This window comes from Heterocephalus glaber, unplaced genomic scaffold (assembly GCF_053883595.1).
Source record: "Heterocephalus glaber isolate CG9 unplaced genomic scaffold, H.glaber_assembly_v1.0 deba00001553, whole genome shotgun sequence".
Taxonomy (NCBI): Eukaryota; Metazoa; Chordata; class Mammalia; order Rodentia; family Bathyergidae; genus Heterocephalus; species Heterocephalus glaber.
Window position 1 is genome coordinate 12,122,007 of NW_028258344.1, and position 24,462 is coordinate 12,146,468.

General features: G+C 38.1%; 1 protein-coding gene and 2 pseudogenes across 2 annotated transcripts in view; 2 read left to right on the forward strand and 1 right to left on the reverse strand.

The window, feature by feature from the left end:
* LOC147824140 (uncharacterized) overlaps positions 1–9,694 on the forward strand; it is a 206,394-nt pseudogene extending 196,700 nt beyond the window's left edge. The window contains exon 2 of the transcript XR_015442719.1: positions 9,553–9,694. The product of XR_015442719.1 is annotated as an uncharacterized LOC147824140 (transcript). The remainder of the gene's footprint in view (positions 1–9,552) is intronic.
* Positions 1–24,462, reverse strand: part of Cpa6 (carboxypeptidase A6) — a 389,851-nt gene that overhangs the window by 124,922 nt on the left and 240,467 nt on the right. The gene's annotated exons all lie outside the window — the stretch shown is intronic.
* Positions 16,004–19,001, forward strand: LOC101707785 (tyrosine-protein phosphatase non-receptor type 12-like; annotated as a pseudogene).

Here is a 24,462-nt window from a genome sequence, read left to right on the forward strand (position 1 = left end):
GGCTATCCTACTCTCTACTCACTCTTATTTTTTGTTGGTTTGGAAAAATATTGGTTAGTCAAGGCACTTAGGTATCACAGAAAAGATTTCTCAGTAAGAAAAGTTAATATCATCTTTGTAGTTGATTATCATTTGATTTATTTTATATAATTAAATTAATTCAATATTAGTACACATAAAATCTTAACACTGAAAAGTGCCATCTCTTAAAATTGTCTTTTTTTGGTCTTGACCCATTTAACCTTCTGGAATCTTCTTTTAGGGTCTTTGTTTATTACCATTTGCAAAATTTCTCTGCCAAGTTTAGATCAAGCACCTTTGTTATCTGCATTTACAGAACTGTGTTTCTTTCAGTGTTACAATTTAGACCTAGAATGTTCCACAAAAGCCTCATGTGTTCAGAAGTGGGGCTTTTAGAAAGTGATGGATCATTGGAGCATTATATTCATTAATGGATAAATCCACTGATGAATCCATAGCTAAATGTGATGGTAGGAGGTAAACCCCGATCAGCAAAAGCAGTTCACTATGGGGTATGACCTAGAAGGGTAGTCTCCTTCCCTGGATTCTCTTTTTTTTTTTTGCTTTCAGACTGCTGTGGGATGAGCAGCTTTTGTTCCCTCCAGGCCCATTCACCATGCTGTTTCTGCTTTGGAGCCTGTGAGCCATGGACTAAGACTGTGAGCCAAAATAAACCTCTCCTTTAAGCTGTGGATGTTGGGTATTATGTCTCAGGGACAAAGAAAGTGACTAGGACACATAGTCTACAATTTTTAGATTGTATGATTGTATGATTGTTCTAGCCCTGAATTAATAAATTGTTAACAAACTGCATCATTAAAACGAACATATTCTTTCACAGCTCTGGAGTCCAGAAGTCAAACACCAAGGCTGGCAAGACTGTGCCCCCTCTGAAGGTTCTAGGGCAAAATCCTTACTTGCCTCTTCCAGTTATTGATGGCTCTGAGCATTCCTTAGATTGTGGCCACATCACTCCAATCTCTGCTTCTTTTCCCACACAGTCTTCTTATCTATTTTCCTTTTCTTTCTACAGATATTTATCATTAGATTTAGAGTTCACCTGGGTAATCCAGGATGATTTCATCTTGAGGTCTTTAAGTACTTCTGAAAAGAGCCTTTTCCAAATTAGGCCACAAACAGGTCTTTGTTAGAACAGCATATCTTTTTGAGGGCCACAATTCAACTTATAATTGTCATATTAATACCTGTTTTTCCTATTATCTCTGTAAGGATACAGAATATAGTGTTTTTCCCTCACTCATCCATATCTCCTCCATGCTTAGACCCATGTCTTGCATTACGTAGGCACTAAATATTTTGTAGATGGAATACTACATCTCTTTCCACTACATTCAAATATGTACTCTCTCCAAGATTGCTCTAGGGCATTTCTAGATTTCTTTACTATAAAATTGATAAGATGATTCATTCAAATTTTACCCAGTCATCCCGTTTTTTAATTCATATATCTTTAATTTTGCTTTTTTTTTCATTTAGGTGTAATCTTAGAGTATACTGCTTCTTGGGTCACAATACTGTATCCTTTCCTGATGACTATAATTACCACTTAGTTAAATAATTTTTTTGGATGTGTTATTTGCCCTTGTTCTACTTCTAATGGCTTATAAACTTTTAGCATATTAGTGAGGTGCTGGACGGGAAACCTAATCAGACATTTTGGTCTTCTGTGAGCCCTAGACATTTAGTGGATTGCTAAAATTCTGGGGCTAACTTTACCTACCCTTCCCCCATTGTTTCTCTGTAAGCACAGAAGCAATTTTCAAGTTATAACTCTCCCAAAGCATTAACCCAACTATTCCAACAAAAAGTCTCAGAAATTTAAGCAATTAAATCTCTTGTTTTGCTATTAAAGAAAAGTGAAAATATATTAAGTAAGTATTAGGCATTAAATTAGCCATTTTAATTAGTGGGGGCCTAACTTTATTTTCTATTGCTGTAACAGAATACCCGAGAGTGAGTAATTCATAAATGAAAGATGTTTATTATTCTTACCAAGGTTAGAAATTCCCACATTGAGGTACTGGTAAGTACCTCATGTTTCAACACATAGAGGATGGTGGAATGACAAGTAGTAGTTCATAAGCGAAAAACATGGGAGGCAGCCTGGTTTTAGAACTTCCCATTATTGTGGTAACTAATCCAGTCCTGCGAGAACTCAACCACTCTGATGAGAATTAATCCAGTCCCACATTTATTAGAAACACATTAATCCACTCATAAGGGTTGCCTCCCATGACACAAATACTTCCCACTTACCCCCTTCTCCCAAAACTTCCACTTAGAGAAATTAAGATTCCAACATATGAAAATATTTTTATTACTTAAATTCTTTTATTGGTACATTTTAGGTATACAACACATTTACATTTCTCATTGGGAACTTGTACTTTTACATGATGCATCTTGGTTCTTATTTTTTTCCCATTCCTAGCCCTCCCTTCACCCCCTCCACCCTTCCCTATTTACAAAGACTTTGTTTCCATTTTTTCCATTTCTCAGCATTTTTCCTTTCCCTTCTTTCCTTTCCCCTGCCCCTCCCATTACCCCTACCCCTTTGGACCTTTTCTTCCTATTTTGCATTATCAATTATTCATTCTAATCATTGGTACATTTTAGGTTTACAATATAATGACATTCATCATTGGAAATTTGCACCTTTACATAGTCTCTCTTGGTTCTTATTTTTCACCCTTGGCCAGCCCTCCCTTTACCCTCTCCATTTCTCCCTATTTACAAAGATTTTGCTCCTATTTTTCCATTTTCTCATATTAATTTCATTCCTTTCTTTCCTTTCTCCTACCCCTCCCACTTCCTTCCCCATTTCCCCTTTTCTTCCTATTTCACATTACCTATTATACATTTTAGTCCTTATTTACACTTTCAGTTTCTCACACCAGAGAAACTATTTGGTATTTACGCATGTGTGTCCTATTTATTTCACTTAAGAGTATTGCCTCAATGTGCATCCATTTAAGTGTAAATGTCTCCAATTTCTCATTTTTTATGGCTGAGTAGTACTCAATTTCATAAAAAAACTACATTTTCTTTATCCAGTTTCCAGTTGATGGGCTTTTGGGCTGTTTCCAAGTTTTAGCTATCACAAACTGTGCTGCGACGAACATGGGTGCACAAATATCACTGTGGTATGGTTCTTTTAATTCTTTGGGGAAGATCCCCAGCAAAGGAATAGCTGGGTCAAATGGGACTTCCAGTCCTAGTTCTTTGAGATATCTCCATACTGATTTCCACAGTGCTTGCACCAGTCTACACTCCCACCAGCAGTGGAGCAGGGTTCCTCTTTCCCCACAGCCCTGCCAGCATTTGTTATTGGTTGATTTCATGATAGCAGCCATTCTTTCTGGAGTGAGGTGGAATCTCAGTGGAGTTTTCATTTGCATCTCTCCAATGATCAGTGATGTTGAACATTTTTTCATGTATTTATTTGGTATTTCTACTTCTTTGTCTGAGAAATGTCTGCTCCTTTCAGATGCCCATTTTCAGATTGGGTCTTTAAATTTGAGAGGTCTGATCTTTGTAAGTTCTTTATAGATTCGAGATAGTAGACCTTTGTCTGAGGAAGAGTAGGTGAAGACTTTTTCCCACATTGTGGGTTGTCTCTTCACACTGCTGGTGGTTTCTCTTGCTGTGTACAAGCTTTTTAATAAGAAGAGATCCCACTTGTTGATTGTGCTAGTTCAGGGGCAACTGAGGTTTTGTTCATAAAATCTTTTCCTACACCAATGTCTTCCAGAGTTCTACCTAACCTCTGTTCCAGCTGGTTCAGCATTTCTATTTTATTATTTAGATCTTTAATCCATTTCAATTTTAGTTTAGTGTATGGCGAGAGATATAGGTCTAGTTTTAATGTTTGGCAAATTGAAAGCCAATTTTTCCAGCACCAATTATTAAAGAGGCTATCTTTCCTCCAGTGAGGGTGTTTGGCTCCTTTCTTGAACATGAGATGGATGAGTGTGTCTGGCATTGTTTCTGCATGTTCTAATCTGTTCTACTGGTCCTCAGGTCTGTTTCTTTGCCAGTACCATTCTGTTTTTATCACAGTAGCTTTGTAGTAGAGTTGCAGGTTGGGGATTGTGATACCCCTTGCCATGGCTCTGTTACCTAGAATTGCTTTTGCTATTCTGGGTCTCTTCTCATTCCAAATGAATTTTTGGATTGATTTCTCAAGGTCCATGAAGTATGCTGCTGGGATCTCAATTGGAATTGCATTAAATCTATATAGCAGTTTTGGAGGTATGACCATTTTCACCATATTAATCCTTTCTACCTAGGACCAGGGGATGTCTGTCTATTTTCTGATATCATCTTCAATCTCTCTTTTCAGAGTGCTATAGTTTTCAGAGAAGAGGTCTTTGGTTTCTTTTGTTAGTTCGATTCCTAGGTATTTCAGTTTTTTGGATGCTATTGTGAAAGGAATTATTTGCCCTATTTCTCTCTCAGTGAGTCTGTCATTGGTGTAGAGGAAAGCTATTGATTTTTGTGTGTTGATCTTGCAAGTAGCTACTTTACTGAATTTGGTTATTAAGTCTAGAGGACATTTGGTGGAGTTCTTAGGGTCTTCTATATACAGTATCATGTCATGTGCAAATAATGATAATTTGACTTCATCATTTCCTATCTTTATTCCTTTCTCTTGTCTAATTGCTGTGGCTAATATTTCCAGAACTATATTGAACAGGAGTGGTGATAGTGGAAATCCTTGTCTTGTTCCTGATTTTAGTGTGAAGAATTTCAGTTTTTGATCATTTAGTATGATGCTGGCTTTTGGTTTTTCATAGATGGTTTTTATCAGTTTGATGTAGAGACCATCTATTCCAATTTTTTGTAGGGTTTTTATCATAAATGCATGTTGGATTTTGTCAAATGCTTTTTCTGCATCTATGGAGATAATCATATGGATTTTGTCCTTGGCTCTATTGATATAGTGTATTACATTGATTGATTTGTGTATATTGAACCATCCCTGCATCGCTGGAATGAATCCCACTTGATCAGGGTGTATAATCTTCTTGATGATCTTCTGCATTTTGTTTGCCATTATCTTATTAAGGATTTTTGCATCTATGTTCATTAGTGAGATTGGCCTATAGTTCTCCTTTTTGGATGGGTCTTTCTCTGCTTTGGGGATCAAGGTGATGCTTGCTTCCAGAAATGAATTTAGGAGTATTGCTTCCCTTTCAATTTCATTGAAGAGTTTAAACAGTAGTGGCAGTAGTTCCTCTCTAAATGTCTTGTAGAATTCAGCAGTGAAGCCATCAAGGCCCGGGCTTTTCTTAATTGGTACGTTTTTAATTATGTTTTCAATTTCATTGGTTGATATTGGGTTGTTTAGAAATTTTAGATCTTCTTCATTCAACTTTGGTAATTCATATGTATCTAGGAATCTGTCAATTTCTTCTGTGTTGTCCATCTTATTGGCGTATAGGTTCTGGAAGTAGGTATTGCTGATCCTCTGGATTTCTGCAGGGTCTGTTGTAATTTCACCCTTTTCGTTCCTAATTGCATGGATTTGGGCCTTTTCTTTCCTTTTTCTGATAAGCTTGGCTAAGGGTTTGTTAATTTTGTTGATTCTTTCAAAGAACCAACTCTTGGCTTCATTGATTTTTTGTATTGTCCTCTTAGTCTTCATTGTATTGATTTCTCCTCTGATCTTCATAATTTACTCCCTTGTAGGAGCTTTAGGTTTGTCCTGCTCTTCTTTTTCTAGAGGCTTGAGGTTCAGCATCAGGTTGTTTAATTGGGCTCATTCTGTTTTCCTAATATGTATATTCACTGCTATGAATTTCTCTCCTTAGACTGCTTTCATTGTGTCCCACAGATTCCAATATGTTGTATTGTCATTGTCATTTAATTGAAGGAACTGTCTGATTTCTTCTTTAATTTCCTCTGTGACTCATTGGTTATTCAGAAGTGTGTTGTTCAATTTCCACTTGTTTATGAAATTTTTCCAGGTTCTTTTGCTATGGATCTCCAGTTTCATTGCACTATGATCTGATAATATATAGGGGATAACTTTAATTCCTTTGCACTTACTTAAACATGTTCTATGTGTGAGTATGTGGTCTATTTTGGAGAATGACCCATGTGCAGCTGAGAAGAATGTGTATTCTGATCTTGTGGGGTGGAACACTCTGTAAACATCTGTTAAGTTCATTTGTTCAAGAGTTTGATTGAGTTCTAGTATTTCATTACTTATTTTTAGTCTAGTTGATCTATCTATTTATTTGTGACAGTGGGGTGTTCAGGTCCCCCATTACAATTTTATTAGTGCATATATGACTTTTCATGTCCATTAGTATTTGTTTTATATAGTTGGGTGCACTAGTGTTTGGTGCATAGATATTTATGATTGTCATAATTTCCTCTTGGATTGTTCCCTTTACAAGGATGTAGTGTCCTTCTTCATCTCTCTTAATCAGTGTTGGTTTGAAATCTACTTGATCTGTAAAGAGGATAGCTACTCCTGCTTTTTTTTTGGGTTTCTGTCGCATGGAGTATTGTTTTTCACCTTTTAACTTTCAGTCTATAAGTTTCATTTTGAATTGTCTTTCTTGTATGCAGCATATTGTTGGATTTTGCTTCTTGACCCATTCTATCAGTCCATTTCTTTTGATTGGTGAATTGAGACCATTAACATTGATGGTTATAACTGAAACATATTGACTCATCGATCTCATGACTTTTTCTTGTTGTTGGATTCTCCCCCTTTATATTTAATTTCTTGTCATGCCAGATGGGTTCATTCTGCTTTGCTTCCTGGGGTTGTGATCCTCAATGTCTGTTCCTAGGATATTGTGTAAAATTCTTTGGAGTGCTGGTTTGGTATTCACGAAGTTCCTAAGGTGCTCTTTGTCATGAAAGTATCTTATTTCTCAATCCATTTTGAAAGATAGTTTTGAAGGGTACATCAATCTGGGTTGGAGACTGTTTTCTTTTAGAGCTTGGAATATGTCACTCCAAGCTCTTCATGCCTTGATGGTTTGTGTTGAGAAGTCTGCTGTGATTCTGATGGGCTTTCCTTTGTATGTGATTTGTTTCTTTTCTCTGACTGCTTGTAGAGCTTTGTTCTTCTGTTGAGTTTCTGGGATCTTAATAATTATATGCCTATGTGTAGAGTTTTTTTGATCAAGGCTATTTGGAGTCCTATATGCCTCACTCATCTGTATGTCAAGTTCTTTTCCCCTGCTTGGGAAGTTTTCTGCCATCACTTCTGTGAACAGTTTTTTTTTTATGTCATCTCAACTCTCTCCTGTTTCTTCTTTGACTCCAATCATTCTTATGTTATTCTTCTTTGCATCATCTAGCAGCTGCTGGATTGATTTCTTGTGTTCCCTTACAATTTTGAAGCAATTTTTCTTTTCCTGGTCATTAATTGCAATCTTATCTTCTATATCTGAAATTCTGTCCTCACATTGGCTCATTCTGCTGTGTAGACTTTCAATGGAGTTTTTCATGTCCTGGAAATCTATTTGCATCTGTTTTATGGATTCCATTTGTTTCCTATGTTGGGATTCCATCATGTTCCTGAGCTCCTCTCTAGATTTATTAATCATGTCTTGCACTAGGAGCACAATCTCTGCTGTTGTCTGAGAAATTCTTTCCAATTTCATTTTTTCCAGATCCCCTTTTGTTGACAGTTCAGTGGATCCAGGTGGTTCAGTACCAGAGTGTTCCATCTCATTTCCCTTTGGGGTTGCTGTAAGTGATTTGAAAGTCTGGTTTTGAGACTTATTTACATGTCTTCTCATTTCTACCAGGGATGAGGGGGCACTGCTATTGGCACACACATGGCTGACTTCCTCTGAACTGGGAGAGGTGGGACAGGGGCCAGGTGTGGCAGGATGGATGCTGGCCCAGAAGCCTGTTCCTCTGGGCTGGGAGCAATGGGACAGCAGCTCAGAAGCCCCTTCCTCTGGGCTAGGAGTGGCAGGAGAGATGGCGGCCCAAAAGCCCCTTCTTCTGGGCTAGGAGCGGTGGGCTGGATGGTAGCCCAGAAGCCCCTTCCTTTGGGCTAGAAGCAGTGGGACAGTGGCTCAGAAGCCCCTTTCTCTGGGCTGGGAGAGGCAGAAGAGATGGTGGCCCAAAAGCTCCTTCTTCTGGGTTGGGAGTGGTGGGACAGCAGCTCAGAAGCTCCTTCCTCTAGGCCAGGAGTGACAGGACAGATCCAACATATGAACTTTTGAGGACACACTCAAACCATAGCAGGAACCAGTAGCGGAATAAAAATTATTATATCAGCTAAAAAAAAGAGCATTGTATAGGAATATAAATTTCAATGTAACAAATTAATGCTACCAGCCTGAATACTAGTTATCAGACAATCATTCTTTCTACAACACTAGGTAAAAATCAGAAAGTTTGGGAAAGTTTTATTTTGGTGCCCAACATTTCCCCTAATTCTCTTGAAAGCAGAATGCAAATTTTCTTAACTGGATAGTACATCTAATTTATCAGAACAAAATGCATGTGTTGGAAAAGGAACAGATTATTAGCATTTCCCTGAACTACTAATTTGTACCTTTACTTATTGGAAAGGATTACTGAAGCCTGTGACTGAAAGACTCTCAGGACATATGGACAGTAAAAACATTTGGTTCATTGATGTGTTACAATAAGGAGGACAATTCAGTGCAGGGAATGATGGGTAGTCTCATAAAATAGTGTTAGAACTCACTATGGGAAATGGGCTTCCCTTACATGATCTTGTGGAGAGTTTAAAGAATTAGGGGTTTTCTCTGGCCTAAATACATGTGAACAAGGGGAATAATTCTATTATCAGATATCTTAATTTTATCTAGCAGATGGGTGAAACAAAGTAGGGATAAATTATAATTGGTATAGAAGCAGTAGTCATGTGTATTTGCTAGAAAAAGAACATCTTTGGTCATTTTTCTGGTCCATGTTTAGACATGATCACATTATTTTGTTTTTGTCTCATTTAATAGCAGATACAGAGAAACTTGTTTGATGTTGGCATTCTGTGAAAAGGTATATGTTCAGCAGAAGAACATTATGGTCCATCTATGGGAACAAGGCTGGGAACTAGAAGCATGAAGGTCCACCTGTTAGTGCCAGGCTGGCTTTTCCTTTTTTAAAGATGATAATCACCATTTGACTTAGACCATGTGATAATAAATAGTATGATAAATGAGAGGTGGCAGCTCTACACATTATAGGGCCAGGGTGACTTGGAAGCTATTGAGGCTGGGTTTATGGAATGAAGATACAGATTTGTGCTGGTCCATCCAAGAAGAATTAAGAAGCCAGCAACATTTTACTTTGGCTTTTTGCACCTTTCCATAGTACTCACATACCACCACTTTTTCACATAAAAGATCCAGTGTCACTTTAATACTTGCCTTCTAAGTGAACATTTGAGCACTTATAAGTACTAAGGAAAAATTCATGACTTCTACACAAGAGGTTTTTGGGACTTAGCCATTCATGAAACTTGTTACATGAGTAAAATAGTGTTTTCTTATGTTTTTCCAGCTTAAAATAATCCAATATCAAGTTAGCATTTTCAACCTGGCTCAGCAATGGAATGAATGGACACAATCAGCAATGACATGGAGCTTCACCTGGATACCCACTAGTAAGTTCATTTGAAAACAACCCCTGGACTGCTTGTCATCAGGTAAAAGGGATTTCTATCTACTCACTTCTAATGATTTATGATTCTTTTACACTGAAGAGCTTTCCATAACATTTGATTGCTATATTCAGAAATATTCCATTTGATGTATTAAACAACAGTATGATAGCATATTTACATTTAAAATTCTGAGACTCTCCTGGAGTTTAACATTTAATGAAAATTATTTTGGATTTTGTTGTGCATTTCACCAAGAATTCTTCTATGCATTAACCAAAAAGCCCCTCATCTTTGTTCTCATAAACTAAAATTCTCAACTTGGGAAACAAAAGAAACAGTTACTTCTTGGTTCTCTCTAAACTTTGATATGTCATATTTTAGAGGCTTAATTTTTTTAAATTAAAAATAAAGGGATTAAACTACATAACTTTCAAGTACCCTATGAACCATAATTATGACAGATTCAATGTGCTTTTTGAGTATAAAAGTTTGCATTTTCTTAGAAAAATATTTTTCAAATTTACCCATATTTCTTCCCTTCCCTGAAAGTCAGTCAGAAAGAAGTCTCTTTTAACAATTTAGCACAAGTATCAACTGTCAGTGATCAGTTACATGGACTTATAGGTCAATATTGATAAATATTCTCTGAGCAAGATAGCTATTTGATTTTTAAAAAATTAATTTCAACATCCATTTCAAGTAGGTATAAAAAGACAGTGGAGAATCTTCAAAGTGGAGGAATGGATCATCAATCAATTGGGTCATCATTCTGTGAACAATCCCGAGGATTTGGAGATCGTTCTGCTTCTCAGCTGGCTGGGAGAAGAGGCTGCTTTTCCAAGGCCATAGCCATGGTAACCGCACCACATCCATTCAATGTTTACAGAAATCCCACCAGAGTTTCTGTCAGTGTGTTGAGTGCAGAGGATACCGTGATGAATAAGGCACCACTCTGTCCTTAAGGACTAGGCAGATATTACATGCACTGTGATTCATTTATAGAGAGAAGATACAGAGTTGTTCTGTCATAATTGGGGAGGTAGCTTGGAATTCCCAGGAGAGATGTTGCCTGTGTGTAATACTTAATGGTGAGTAGAAATTAGCTGGCAAAGGTAAAAGGAAGTAGCATCTATGCAGAGGTCTGCTGGGTCTGGGATAGAAGAGCAAAAAGAGAGAATTTACCTATAATGTTGAGGTTTACCCAAGCCTTGTGATTGTGAAACACAATAATAGCTGCATTAATTTCACTATCCTGTTGCTTTCCAGAAATAGCTTACTGAAAGGAACTATCATGCTTCATATGACTTAGATAAGACTCATGGATTATCCTCTCACTTATCTATAACCAGTCTAGGTCAGACCCTTCAGATTCCCATTTTTGCCTCAAAAATAGTTAAAAGTTCTTATCTTCATTGATAAATATGGACAAAATAAAAGTAAGTCCCCAATTTAAGAACGAGTTCCATTCCAGGAGAATTGCTCCTAAATCAGATTCGTTCCTAAGCCAGTAAACTGACGAAGTGAGTCTTATATAGTACACCTATGAAAATTTGCAACTGGAATGCTCATAAGTCAGGAACTTACTGCACCTGCCACTATGACTTGGCTGAACTTTAGTTCAACTTCTCTCTTTTGTCCATGGATTTTTATCCACCCTCAGCCTGAGTTAGCGCTTCAGCCCCTCCATAAGGACCACCTGAGGATCACCTGATATTAAGGTAAAATAGCCTCTGATGTAATGTTCAATCAAGTAACCTCCACCTGTTCATCTGTCTTCCTGACACCCGGTTCTTTTCAGCTTTCTTATGCTTGCTCTAGAAAGGAAAAATCATTTTCTGTCTGATTATTGAGATAGATCTTAAGCTTGGCTATTCTTCCTATTTCAATAGTCTGTTTCCTCTCTCTTTCAATAATCCTTTTGAATAATCTTGCCTCACCTAAGTTGGGGTTAGCTTTTTAGTTGACAGAATAATGGAAGAGCATTCTCATGGTTTACTTTGAGAGCTGCAAGTACATAAAAATTATTGAAACCAACTTCTACTTAATGGATTTTTACTTAACTCATGTTCTTCTCTATTGACAGAACTTTTTGTCTGAAACAAAATGTTTGAATAAAGAAATTACCACCCCATGTGTCCCACACAATAACCTCCAAAATAACAAGGGTACTGCAGAAGAGAAACACACCAGCTTCATCTTTGCTAAAACTAGTGGCAGACCTGAACAATACAATATAAAGATAGAAAGAAAATACAGGAAAATAAATGAAGTAGTTGATCAGAGAGACTTATCAATGAAAAGCAAGTTCATTAGCTTCACAGAAACTCTGGATAGGGTAAGAGATTTATAACACTGTAGGGTATGGAAGGTAAGAATGGAGAGGCAATGACAAGAAAACAGACTGAAAATCTGAGTAAGAACTCTAAATTCTCTATGTACCAACTCCATTCTTAGGTATGACCCCTCTCACATTCTTAGAGAAATATATTTTCAGGAGAAATAAAAACAGGAGCTTTCACATGGTGGTATAGACCATAGAGAGTTACAATCTTAGATGGCAAACAAGTAGTTTATGTGATGCTCTTAACACATAGATTGGCTGCTCTTCTTACCCAAAAACAAGAACACCAAAATCCAGGGATATATGTTCCAAGCAGGACAGTGGAGAAACCATAGCACCCTAAAGAAGAAAAATGACTTCATAGCGTTATTTTGGGATACTCAGTGAACTGTGAAATCTGTTTTTTGGCAAGTCACTCCCATGTACACCAGGCTTCCTTTCAGCTTTTCAGCGCCTCCTTCTTTCTGTGAATAAGCAGTCAAGGTCCCTAAGTTCTTCAACCAGAAACAGAGGCACCAGGAAAACATAAAATTAGAGTGCAGAAAAATAAATATAGTAACAGGAGGAAAACAAAAAGCAATTTCAAAGAAACAGTAATAAGTACAATCAATGTTTCTAAAACAAGAGCTGATATATTCAAGAAATAAGAGCAGAATGCTTTGAAAAAGGAACAATTAGAGATTTAAGAAGAGAAGAAACTTAAAATTCATTTGATTCAGAAATAACATTGAGGGAATTTCTCAGAAAGTAAAACAAAATGAAAATAGAGAATACAAGTAAATTAATTAGATAACACAGTCTAACATCTGATAAATAAGAAAGTTATACAAACAACAAAAAAAGTGGAAGGGAAAATATTATAAGAAAACTAATGAGAAAAAAATTCCAGAACTAAAAACAAGAATTTCCAGCAATATCAGTGTGTTCAGGATGGTAGGGCTGTAGACAGGGGCTGTTGAGTTTAAATGAATTAAAATAAATCCACAATTATATAACCATGGAATTTCAGAACACCAGGAATAATGGCAAACCAGTCATAGGCCTTACATTTCTAGTAATATGGAAAACAAGTCAACTAAAATACTCTCTTGCTCTTGCTCAGCTAGGAAATGGTAGATAAAATATAACAAATATTTACAAATAGAGTGGAGCTTTCAGAAATATATAAAAAAATCCCGAGGAGACTGAAATAAAGAAGAACCTGTCAAGTAGAGCTGTAAGCATGTGAGGTAATACAATGATAGCACTGGTTAAGGTATTATTGTGTATAGTTGGGAAGAGGATCAAGATTTGGGGCCTCAAGTTGAGAGCTGGGATTAACATTGTAGCATAAAATGAGAACCTTCTGAGAATAATAGCCTCCATTAAAGAGATAAAAATCTATACACCAATAAAATTTAATAAATGTGATGGTTTGGAAATGGTCTAAATTTGTCCCACAGAGGTGGTGTTGAGGCAGTGGAACCTTTTATAGGTAGGATCTAGTGGAAGCTAAATCAGGTTATCGGAAGTTTGTTCCTTCAATAATGAATTGCTATAAAAAGAGTAAACTTGGCCCTTGAATCCCTCTTGCTTTCTGTCTCACTATGTGATCTCTTTCTCCCTCTTCCATGCTTTCCCAGCATTATGCCATCTACTATATTCCTGGAGCTACCAAATCTTGAACTTTGAGCCTTCTAAACTGTAAGTTATATGAATTCTCTTTATAAAGTATCCAGCCTCAGGTTTTTTGTTATAGCAACAGACCATGGATTAAATCAATTTTATTAATACATTTTGTACCAATAAATCCAAGATACAGTCTTCAGCCAGGCCACTCAGAATTCCTATAGCTAAAGTTCTGCTGAAGAAAAGTTCCTCATTAAAAATTTATAAAACACATGAGCAATCAATCTACTATAAGCAAAGACCATATAGCAAGATTATAAACTCAAGATCTTAAGATATGAGAGGGTTACAGTGGCTAAAATAATGGCTAGAGGAAGTTCTAAAACTAAAAAGAAATGTCAAATGAGGTAATCATGGATTATCTATCTGTAGATACTTTGATGTGGCTCTTGATGTATGTAGGTGAAATATTTAAGACAGAGAGAAGATAAATTTAAAGGAAGGTAAGATATCTACAATGTAGAAAAGGAAAGAAAAAAACCCCATACAAATAGTATCAGAAAAGGAATAATAAATATATAATAAATAAGAAGAGATTATATCCTCTAATTGTGAAATCTTACATATGACTGAAAATATCCTCTTAAGTGGTAGTTATAAGAGATACAGAAAATAGAATGGTTAAAGAAAAAACAGCAGAAAAAGATAAACCATACAAATACTAAAGAAACCTATACAAAAACTGGCATGGCATATAAAACAAAGAATTAGGGCAAAACCACTTTTAGGCATAATATATCAGTATATATATCAATATATACATTGTGTACATATATATGTCTAATATATATAGATGTATGTAAATATGTACATCTACCTATAGTGATGAATCATTCAATATATTAGAAAGATGTAAATATCATTAATCTAGTGTACCTAGCATTAATACTATAGCATCAAAATATATATGGAAGAATTGACAATATCATAAGGATTATAAACTGTAAATCTTCAGTTATATCTCAGTAACTGAAAGATCAAGAAACAAAATTTCCTTCCAAGCACATATAAAATTTTTATGAAAGTTGTCCCACTTTGTTTTGAACCCTACCAGGCTTCAAAACAAATTTCAACAAATGTCAGAAAACTGATATCAAACAAATGTTCTCTGATTACAGTATAATTAAATTTGGAAAGTGATGACAAAACGATTTATATTTAGAAAATTAAAACTAGACTTTTAAATTATGTGCAGGTTGAACAAGACACTGTAGTGAAATTAGAATAGAATCGCAGTTAAATATAGCATTTCAAGGAGACACATTTATGACATTAAATGCTCCTGTTGCAAAAGAACAAAGAGAAAATTGATGAGTTATATATCTAAATCAGGAATTTAGGAAAAGAACAACTATGAAAGAGCAGTAAAAATTACAAAAATGTAAAAGGCAGAGCATAATAAAAAGAAAATGATAAATTGATGAAATGGAAAACAAAAGTAATAGAGAGGATCAACAAACCCCAAAATTGATCCTTGAAAGAGTTTTAAAATAGAAAAATTGTTAGCACATCTTAAGAACTGAATAAAGATTCAAATGACTAGGGCCGGGGATTTAGCTCAGTGGTTTCACCACCTGCCTTGCAAGTGCAAGGACTCAAGTTCGATCCCCGGTACCGGAAAAAAAAAAAAAAAAAAAAAAAAAGATTCAAATGACTAATATTAGCAATGAGAAAGTGGCAAACTCAGATTCATCAAATTAAAAAAATATTGAATATTGCAGTGATTGTAAGCTAACACAACTGAAAACTTAATGACATGAATTATTTCCTAGGACAACATAATTTACCAACATGCAATTTACAAAATCGGCTGTCATTACATTCTTAATTTATTGTCCCCTTTTATTTGGTGATTGCCAAATAAATACCGTAAAATTCATTCATCTTTTATTGTTCTTTCTTTCTAAATTCATGGGTGGAAGGAGATGGATATCAATAGCAACAAAGGATAGGACATTCAAAAAATTTTTGAGAATAGGAAATAGTTCTGAGGATCAACAAATGGGATCACATCAAATTAAAAAGCTTCTGAATAGCAAAAGAAACAACCAGGAGAGTGAAAAGATGACCTATAGAATGGAAAAATTTTTTGCCAATAATTCCTCAGACAGAGGAGTCATGTCTAGAATATACAATGAACTAGAAAAAACTTAGAGCCTCCAAAATAAAAGGCCTAATCAAAAAATGGGCAAGTAAAGGTAGGGGAGCGTCCAAGCTGCTGGCGGGAGGTGGGGGAAGGAAGCGGGGGAAGCAGGCAGGGCGAGCCCGAGCGGGGAGCCCAGTTCCCCAGGCGGCGCAGGCGGGGAGGGGAATGGAGCCGGCCTGGGGCTGGGGCTGGCGCTAGCCCAGCGGCGCGCCTGGGGCTGAGGAGCGCGGCTGGCCTCGAGCTGGGCAAGCAGAGCGCGGTCTGCGGCGGGCGGTGGGGACACGCAGGAGGATGGAGCGAGTAGAGATCCTGAGGAGATTCATCCAGAGGGTCCAGGCCATGAAGAGTCCGACCACAATGAGGAGGACAACTTAGCCCGGGACTTCACGCGATTAAGGAGATTGTCTACCAGATATAGGACAGAAAAGATATATCCCACAGCCACTGGAGAAAAAGAAGAAAATGTTAAAAAGAACAGATATAAGGACTTACTGCCATTTGATCACAGCAGAGTTAAGTCGACTTTAAAGACTCTTTCCCAAGATTCAGATTATATCAATGCAAATTTTATTAAGGGTGTCTATGGGCCAAAAGCATATGTGGCAACCCAAGGACCTTTAGCAAATACAGTAACGGATTTTTGGAGGATGATATGGGAGTACAATACTGTAATTACTGTGATGGCTTGCCGGAAATTTGAGATGGGCAGGAAAAAATGTGAACGCTATTGGCCTTTGTATGGGGAAGACTATAACGTTTGCACCGTTTAAGATTTCTTGTGACGATGAATAAGCAAGAACAGACTATTTCATTAGGACTCTGTTACTTGAATTTCAAAATGAATCTCGTAGGCTGCATCCGTTTCATTATGTGGACTGGCCAGACCATGATGTCTCGCCATCATTTGACTCCATCCTGGATAGGATAAGCTTAATGAGGAGATACCAAGAGCATGAAGGTGTGCCGATTTGTATTCACGGCAGCGCAGGCTGTGGAAGGACAGATGCCATCTGTGCCATCGATTATACCTGGAATTTAAGAAAAGCTGGGAAAATACCAGAGGAATTTAATGTATATAATTTAATACAAGAAATGAGAACACAATGACATTCTGTAGTTCAAACAAAGGAGAAATGTGAGCTTGTTCATAGAGCTATTGCACAACTGTTTGAAAAACAGCTACAATTGTATGAAATTCACGGAGCCCAGAAAATTACTGATGAAGGCAATGAAATTACCACTGAAAATATGGTCAGCTCCATAGACACTAAAAAGCAAGATTCTCCTCCTCCAAAGCCCCCACGGACTTGCAGTTGTGGAAGGAGACGCGAAGGAAGAAATTCTGCAGCCTCCAGAGCCCCACCCGGTGCCGCCCATCCTGAGGCCTTCTCCCCTGTCTGCCTTCCTGATGGTCACCATGGTATGGCAGGACGACGACAAATACCGCCCAAAGCCGGTGTTGCACATGGTTTCTTCGGAACAACATTCGACAGACCTCAACAGGAACTACAATAAATCAGCAGACCTTCCAGGGAGAAACGGATCACTCACTGAACAGACAGATAAAAAATTGGAACAAAATTTAAGTTTTAAAATTAAGAAGGCCCCTCTCCAAGAGGGACCAAAGAGTTTTGCTGGGAACACACTCTTGAATAGGGTACATGCATTTAAAATAAAATCTGCTTCATCTTGTACAGCTGATAAAATATCTAAGTCCCCCGAGTTAAGGGCAGGGGATGTGAAAGCCGATGACATCTCCCCGAACTCCTGTGTGGACTGCAGCACCCCACAGCTCAGTGCAGCTTCTGCGTCTCCCTGAGCCCAGGCTGAGCACAGACACACCCCGGAGGCCAGACCGCCCGCCCCTCGACAGGAAGGGACATGCGGCGTGGTCGTTCCATGGACCTGAAAATGTCACCCCTGCCCCTGCAGCCTCTGAAGACAGATCCCCAGATAGGCACTGTCCAGCCATGAAAACTATGAGCTTGAGCCCCACCCCACCCTGCCAGGCTAAGCCCGGGACCACGAGGAGTGGGCTAAGGGTTCACCTCTGTTCCGAGTCCCCCTGAGTTTCACGAATCCTCTTCATTCGGATGACTCAGATTCGGATGACAGGAACTCTGATGGTGCTGGGACCAAGAACAAAACCAGCATTTCAACAGCAAGTGCCACAGTCTCTGCTGCCACCAGCACTGAGAGCAATTCTGCCAGGAAAATGGTGCCCATGTCCATTGCTAGACACGCCGCAGCAGGAGCGCAGCATCCAGGTGCTGACAAAGATGTTGATGTTAGTGAAGACTCACCTCCTCCCCTACCTACCTGAAAGAACCCCTGAATCTTTTGTACTGGCAAGTGAACATAATATACCTATAGGATCTGAATGGAGTGAACTTCACAGTCAGAAATGGTCTGAACAAAGACAGTTCGAAGGCTTGATAACTTCTAGAAGTGAAAAATGTGTTTTTTTTTTTTTTTTTTTGGTACCAGGGATCGAACTCAGGTCCTTGCTCTTGCACAGCAGGCGGTGAAACCACTGAGCTACATCCCCAGCCCTGGAAGTGAAAAATGTGATCATCCAGCAGCAGGTCTCCCAGAGACTTGCACAGAATCTCCACTTACTGTAAGTGACAAGAAAGTTCAGATAACAGAAAGTCCAGCAGAAGCCACAGATACTGGTTTTGGTAGGCACTATGGAAAACCCAAAGGACCAAGAGACCCACCTGCAGGATGGACATGACTCAGGGAGCTACATCAGTCATCCTGGAAAATTCAAGTACCAGTGAATGTGAGATTCACAATATTCCATCTTTAAAATGTGGGACTAACAGCAGTGTAGATTGTTACCATAATCTCCACCCCCCACCCCCCTCCGGGACCATCTACCTGCCCTATACTACATCTAGGAAAAAGTATTATATATGGTTTATTTTGTAATTTCAAGAATTATTGCCTTAATATCTCTTAACCCTGTTACACGCTGCTTGTAGACCTGTTAATACAGTAATACTTTTATGATAAAATTGAGTTTAAGGACTACTCTTTTGCTGTTTTATCACGTATGCATTATTTTGTATATGTACAGGGGAAGTAGGTATATAATTTGATAAAGTTGCAGTCATAAAATAATATTAACAGAAGATTTAAGAAATTTCTGCATGATCTAAATTTTTGTGTACCTTATTTGTAAATTATTTGCCCTAAAGTTTTAGAAAATAGTTTCTGAATTTTAAGATTGCTGGATTCATCCAGCCAGCATTGCAGGTTATCAGAGATCAAAGATTGTAATAATAATACATTTAGTAAATTGTAACCAAAAAGTTATTTTTATTTTATATACTGTCTAATTGTTCATCTTAATTGTTCTTGTTTTCATCTAGTCAGGGAGATTCAGTAAGTGCCTTGGAACAATATTGAATTCTCTTAGCTCACGTGTGTTACTTTAATATTTGAACTCAATTGGGATTACAAGACTATCAGAATATGTGTATGTTTCAAGATATTTGACCTGCCATTAAAAAACAAAAACAAAAAAACATGGGCAAGTAAAATGAATAGACACTTCATAGAAAAAGAAGTACAAATGGCCCATAGATATATGAAGAAATGCTTAATATTAATGGCTATTCAAGAAATGCAAATTAAAACAACACTGAGATTCCAAATTATCCCAGAAAGAATGGCCATCATTAAGAATCAAAGAATAACAAATGCTAGAGAGGCTGTTGGGAAAAAGGAACCTTTCTACACTGTTGATGAGAATGTAAACTAGTACAACTACTATGGAAATCAGTATAGAAATTCCTCAAAAAACTAAAAATAGAAATTCCGTTTGACCCAGCTATGTCCCTTCTACATATCTTCCTGAAAGAATTAAAGATATTATGAGACAGCCAGGTCTGCGGACGCCCTACCGAGGTCGCGAGTCACACGGAATGTGCCAGGTTGGCCTGCTGCAGACAGACAGGTCTGCAGATGCCCTACAGGGGTTGTGAGTTGCGGGGAACATGCCGGGTCAGCCCGCTGCAGAAAGGCAGGTCTGCGGACGCCCTACCGAGGTCACAAGTCACGTGGAACACATTGAATCAGCCAGCGCCCCGGCAGGAATCCACTGGACACCCCCCCCTCCTCTGCACAGCCACCTGGTTCCACACTACAGAGACTCAGAGGACACCAGACCACCAGACCATGGTACTGGGCCCTGCTGCTCCTGGCCCAGAGGTAGGGGCTTCTGAGCCACCATCCCTCTTGCTGCTCCCAGCCCAGAGGAAGGGGCTTCTGAACCACAGTCCTACTGCTCCTGGTCCAGAGGAAGGGGCTTTCTGGCCACCATCCCTCCCGCAACTCCCGGCCCAGAGGTAGGGGCTTCTGAGCTGCCGTCCTACTGCTCCTGGTACAGAAGAAGGGACTTCCTGGCCACCATCACTCCCGCTGCCCCCAGCCCAGAGGAAAGGGCTTTTGGGCCACCTTCTGTCCTGCTGCTCCCAGCCCAGAGGAAGGGGTTTCTGGGCCGCCATCCCTACCTCTGCTCCTGGCCCCTGTCCCACCTCTCCCAGCTCAGAGGAGGTGATCCTCGTGGGCACCAACAGCACCCCCTGTCCCCCAAGTCGAAATGAGAAAACATGTAAATAAGTCTCAACACCAGACTTCCAGATCACCTACAGCAACCCCAAAGGGAAATGAAATGGAACACTCTGACACTCAATCACCTGGATCCACTGAACTGTCAACAAAAGGGGATCTGGAAAAAATGAAATTGGAAAGAATTTCTCAGACAACAGCAGAGATTGTGCTCCTAGTGCAAGACATGATTAATAAATCTAGAGAGGAGCTCAGGAACATGATGGAATCCCAACATAGGAAACAAATGGAATCCATAAAACAGATGCAAATAGATTTCCAGGACATGAAAAACTCCATTGAAAGTCTACACAGCAGAATGAGCCAATGTGAGGACAGAATTTCAGATATAGAAGATAACATTGCAATTAGTGACCAGGAAAAGAAAAATTGCTTCAAAATTGTAAGGGAACACAAGAAATCAATCCAGCAGCTGCTAGGCAATGCAAAAAAGAATAACATAAGACTGATTGGAGTCAAAGAAGAAACAGGAGAGAGTGCAGATGATATAAAAACAACTCTTCACAGAAGTAATACCAGAAAACTTCCCAAGCAGGGGAAAAGAACTTGACATACAGATGAGTGAGGCATATAGGACTCCAAATAGCCTTGATCAAAAAAACTCTACACATAGGCATATAATTATTAAGATCCCAGAAACTCAACAGAAGAACAAAGTTTTACAAGCAGTCAGAGAAAAGAAACAAATCACATACAAAGGAAAGCCCATCAAAATCACAGCAGACTTCTCAACACAAACCATCAAGGCAAGAAGAGCTTGGAGGGACATATTCCAAGTCCTAAAGGAAAACAGCCTCCAACCCAGATTGATGTACCCTGCAAAACTATCTTTCAAAATGGATTGAGAAATAAGATACTTTCATGACAAAGAGCACCTTAGGAACTTTGTGAATACCAAACCAGCACTCCAAAAAATTTTACACAATATCCTAGGAACAGACATTGAGGATCACAAACCCAGGAAGCAAAGCAGAATGAACCCATCTGGCACCAATGACAAGTCAATACGTTTCAGTTATAACCATCAATGTTAATGGTCTCAGTTCACCAATCAAAAGAAACAGACTGGCAGAATGGGTCAAGAAGCAAAATCCAACAATATGCTGCATACAAGAAACACACTTAATTCAAAAGAAAACTCATAGACTGAAAGTTAAAGGGTGGAAAACAATACTCCATGTGACAGGAACCCCCCAAAAAGGAGGAGTAGCTATCCTCTTTGCAGATCAAGTAGATTTCAAACCAACACTGATTAAAAGAGACGAAGAAGGACACTACATCCTTGTAAAGGGAACAATCCAAGAGGAAGTGATGAAAATCATAAATATCTATGCACCAAATACTAGTGTACCCAAATATATAAAACAAATACTAACGGACATGAAAAGTCATATATGCACTAATACAATTGTAGTGGGGGACCTCAACACCCCACTGTCACAAATAGATAGAGCAACTAGACTAAAAATAAGTAATGAAATACTAGAACTCAATCAAACTCTTGAACAAATGAACTTAACAGATGTTTACAGAATCTTCCACCTTACAAAATCAGAATACATATTCTTCTCAGCTGCACATGGGTCATTCTCCAAAATAGACCACATACTCACACATAGAACATGTTTAAGTAAGTGCAAAGGAATTAAAGTTATCCCTTGTATATTATCAGAGCATAGTGGGATGAAATTGGAGATCTTTAGCAAAAGAAACTGGAAAAATTTCATAAGCACGTGGAAATTGAACAACACACTTCTGAATAACCAATGGGTCACAGAGGAAATTCAAGAAGAAATCAGACATTTCCTTCAATTAAATGACAATGCCAATACAACATATCGGAATCAATGGGACACAATGAAATTAGTCTTATGAGGGAAATTCATAGCAGTGAATATGCATATTAGGAAAACAGAGCAAGCCCAATTAAACAACCTGATGCTGCACCTCCAGCTTCTAGAAAAAGAAGAGCAGGACAACCCCAGAGCTCATACAAGGGAGGAAATTATAAAGATCAGAGGAGAAATCAATGCAATGGAGACTAAGAGAATGATACAAAAAAATCAATGAAGCCAAGAGTTGGTTCTTTGAAAGAATCAACAAAATTAACAAACCCTTAGCCAACCTTAGCAGAAAAAGGAAAGAAAAGGCCCAAATCCATGTAATTAGGAATGAAAAGGGTGAAATTACAACAGACCCAGCAGAAATCCAGAGGATCATCAATACCTACTTCCAGAACCTATACACCAATAAGATGGACAATGCAGAAGAAATGGACAGATTCCTAGATACATATGAATTACCAAAGTTGAATGAAGAAGACCTAAAAATTCTGAACAACCCAATATCAACCAATGAAATTGAAAATGCAATTAAAAACTTATCAACTAAGGAAAGGCTGGGCCCTGATGGCCTCACTGCTGAATTCTCCAAGACATTTAGAGAGGAACTGCTGCCACTACTGTTTAAACTCTTCAATGAAATTGAAAGGGAAGCAATACTCCCAAATTCATTCCTGGAAGCAAGAATCACCTCGATCTCCAAAGCAGAGAAAGACTCAATTGAAAAGGAGAACTATAGGCCAATCTCACTAATGAACATAGATGCAAAAATCCTTAATAAGATACCGGCAGATAGAATGCAGAAGATCATCAAAAAGATCATACACCCTGATCAAGTGGGATTCATCCCAGGGATGCAGGGATGGTTCAACATATGCAAATGAATCAATGTAATACACTATATCAATAGAGCCAAGGATAAAATCCATATGATTATCTCCATAGATGCAGAAAAAGCATTTGACAAAATCCAACATGCATTTATGATAAAAACCCTACAATAAATTGGAATAGATGGTCTCTATCTCAAACTGATAAAAGCCATCTATGAAAAACCAACAGCCAATATCATACTAAATGGTCAAAAACTGAAATCCTTCACACTAAAATCAGGAACAACACAAGGATTTCCACTATCACCACTCTTGTTCAATATAGTTCTGGAAACATTGGCCACAGCAATTAGACAAGAGAAAGAAATAAAAGGAATAAAGATAGGAAATGAAGAAGTCAAATTGTCATTATTTGCAGATGACATGATACTCTATATAGAAGACCCCAAGAACTCCACCAAAAGTCTTCTAGACTTAATAACCAAATTCAGTCAAGTAGCTGGTTACAAGGTCAACACACAAAAATCAATAGCTTTCCTCTACACCAATGACAGACTCACTGAGAGAGAAATAGGGCAAATAATTCCTTTCACATTAGCATCCAAAAAACTGAAATACCTAGGAGTCAATATAATGAAAGAAATCAAAGACCTCTTCTCTGAAAACTATAGCACTCTGAAAAGAGAGATTGAAGATGATATCAGAAAATGGACAGACATCCCCTGCTCCTGGGTAGGAAGGATTAATATAGTGAAAATGGCCAGACTTCCAAAACTGCTATATAGATTCAATGCAATTCCAATTGAGATCCCAGCAGCATACTTCATGGACCTTGAGAAAACAATCCAAACATTCATTTGGAACAAGAAGAGACCCAGAATAGCAAAAGCAATTCTAAGTAACAGAGCCATGGCAGGGGGTATCACAGTCCCCAAATTGCAACTATACTACAAAGCTACTGTGATAAAAATAGCATGGTACTGGCAAAGAAACAGACCTGAGGACCAGTGGAACAGATTAGAAGATGCAGAAACAACGCCAGATGCACTCAGCCATCTCATCTTCGATAAAGGAGCCAAATACCCTCACTGGAGGAAAGATAGCCTCTTTAATAAATGATGCAGGAAAAATTAGGTTTCAACTTGCCAAAGATTAAAACTAGATCTATATCTCTCACCATGCACTAAACTAAAATCAAAATGGATTAAAGATCTAAATATTAAAATAGAAACTCTGAACCAGTTGGAACAGAGTTTATATAGAACTCTGGAAGACATTGGTGTAGGAAAAGATTTTATGAACAAAACCTCAGTTGCCCCTGAACTAGCACAAACAATCAA